Raw genomic sequence first — 2,856 nt, 5'->3', positions numbered from 1 at the left:
AGCGAGCTTTCCGTCTGTTATTGTTATTGTTTGTGAAGTTGACGGTAATTTTGAAGTTAGTTTGTTCCTGTTCCGTATTTAAAGCGATACCGAGTGGAACAAAAGTTGTAAGCCGAAGAAAGAGTTTGATACCCGGCCATCCACGGTACAATATCTCCTAGAAATTTCCGAAGAACATTTTTTCAATATTTTTCTGGTACTCCCCAAGTGAGCCTCTATCACCCCGTAAAAGGAATGACGCGAATTTTGAATCACCCTGTGTATGTACAACAACGTGTAGCAAGGGTCTTAACAATAATTGATCACAATTTGTTGCAGAACTAGTCACGATGGACGACCGTGCCAGCAATTCGATACCCCGCTACCAGCACGTGCCAGTTGTGGGGTGCCGCGACCGGTCCGAAACCTACCTCACCTTAGCCTTTGAAGTAGCCCTAATAGGGCTGGGCCAGCAGCGCATGATGCCCGTAGGGCTCTACGCGCAGGAAAAAGCCTGCAAGCAGGAAGATCGCTTGATTGCCCGCCTACAGGAAATCGAGCTGGACAACAGCCTAGTGGCGGTGCTGCGCCGCCAAGCCATCATTCTGTTGGAGGGCGGGCCTTCGAGCGGCCTGGGCATCGGCATCCATCCCGAGTCTATTCCCATGCACACTTTCGCCAGGTTCCTGTTCCTGTCGCTTCTGAACTACTATCCAGACCTGGCCTACGAAGTGGGCCTGAGAGCGATGCGTCTGCCGCTGCTGGAGGAAGGGGATGGGGATGGCGGCCTCCCGGGGGGCTCCAGCGGGGCCGGTTCTCCAGCAGCCAGCCGGCCCCCACGCTGGTTCACTTTGGGGCATATTGAGAGTCAGCAGTGCGCCCTCAGCAGCACCATGCTGAGCGCCGCCAAAGGTATGGAATTGCTTTACGTTACGTGTAGGGTTTTTTGGGGTTTGTAGCTTAATGATTAATAAGAACCTAAAATGAGATTAGATTCCTAAGGGCATGTTTATTTAGTACTTAGGGTGGGTTGTATGTGTTAAGGATGTTCGTTCTATAGCGCTATGATTTTTTTTGTAGGCTTTTGTACAAGCTTCAAACATTGATTTAAATCAGGAATTTTGATATTACCGTTATGCTTTTTGTGTGTACAAATTCGATAAATATCGCTCTCATTTTTTAAGTTTGCTCGGCCTGTTGGTTTTTTTTCTCTAGTGTATTCATCATTTTAACATAATATTAGTGTGAGTTCATTGCACAATTTTCATGTCTACCTTATACACCCTCCAATTGTTAAAGTTTGGAAATGCGTAACGGATTATTTGCCTTACTTAATGATCCTATTTTGAGACATGCAAAATGCAACATTTTTCATCTAGAATTTCCATAAATTTAGCTAAACATTCACAGTACAATCAGGAAAAAAACGTAAAGTGCTCTCAATCCTTTTAAAGTCAGTGTCCAACTACATATATGTAGAAGTTCCAGGTATTAGATTTTCTATATACAGGGTTATTCACGCTATACAGCACGGAATTTTGCGGCTAAACCGTTTGAATTTTAAAAAGTATTATTTTATTAATTGTGCGACGCCTGCCGAGCGCACATTTTAAAAATATTTTTGTAATGTACAGGGTGTCCGAAAAGCTCTAAAGGTATCAGAGTTGCGTTTTTTTGGAATTTCCTCCAGAGGAATGACGCCAATGTTGAATCACCCTGTATATTACGGCATCTCTCCCTATATAAATATAGACCTAAACGCCAAATTTATATTTTTGCCTTTGTCTTAGGCGTCTTAATGACTCGTCACTTAGACGTCTTTCTCACTCGTCAATTAGACGCCTTTATGTCTTGTCATTTAGAGGTTATCAAGCTGTTACTTACTTACGAAAGTTGGAAGTCTATCTTATCAGTCCATGGAATAATATAAGACCCGCATAAAATCTTTGATAATATGGAGGTAATTAAAAAACCTGACAATCACACCCTATAAAATTGTTAAAAACTCCAATTTAAAAAAACTCCCGATCGAAAATTCAGCTCTAATCCTTTACCCACTACAAACCAAGAATTATAAACGTGAAATTGTAAAATCCAATAGGGAAAATTAAATACTTATACATTTTAGAAACACAAAGTTTCAAATTAAAAAGTTGGCAATCACACCCTACTGAATTTTGAAAAATTCCGATTTTTTTAAATTTCCTGACAGAAGCTACGAAAAATATTTAACCCTAAACAGGCCTAGAAAAGTGAAAGTAAAATTGTAAAATGCAATCGATAAAATTGATTACATTTGCATTTTAGGAACAGAAGTTTTAAATTAAAAACTTGGCAATCATACCCTACCAAATTATGAACAATTACAATTTTTTTATGGATGTCCTGTATATTATTGCATTTTTGGATTCGCTGAACAAAATATGAACTTGATTAATTTAAATGCAACCCCATATTTTTTAACTTACCAAGAAATGCGATTTTTAATTACCTATCGAATGGTATTAGGATGTTAATAGCTAAGTTTTTGCCTTTTTACAAAATACGTCAAATAGTCGTTCTGTGCACCATTTTTTTAAGGTTCCAATGTATCTAAGATAGCTATGCCATTTACACATGTCAAATCATTTATTTTATTTCTCAGTTTAGACTGCAAAGTCTCTTTGCTAGTTAGAGTGGTATTGTTTTATGTAATTGGAGACGTGTTGGTCGTTTTTTTAATATTATTATTGTGTTGCTAAGTGAAAATGAAGAAATTATCCACGAGAAGAGCGCATTGACATGGTTTTCACCCTTGGAGAATCTCATAAAAATTGTTTATTGGCTTCTCGAGTTTATGCTCAAAAGTTTCCTGAAATAAATCATCCCAAGCCAACA

Source organism: Dendroctonus ponderosae, unplaced genomic scaffold (genome assembly GCF_020466585.1).
Source record: "Dendroctonus ponderosae isolate FM_Combo_2020 unplaced genomic scaffold, Dpon_F_20191213v2 Dpon_F_20191213_10, whole genome shotgun sequence".
Lineage (NCBI taxonomy): Eukaryota > Metazoa > Arthropoda > Insecta > Coleoptera > Curculionidae > Dendroctonus > Dendroctonus ponderosae.
The sequence above is the reverse complement of the archived record's forward strand: the minus strand, read 5'-3'. Positions refer to the sequence as shown.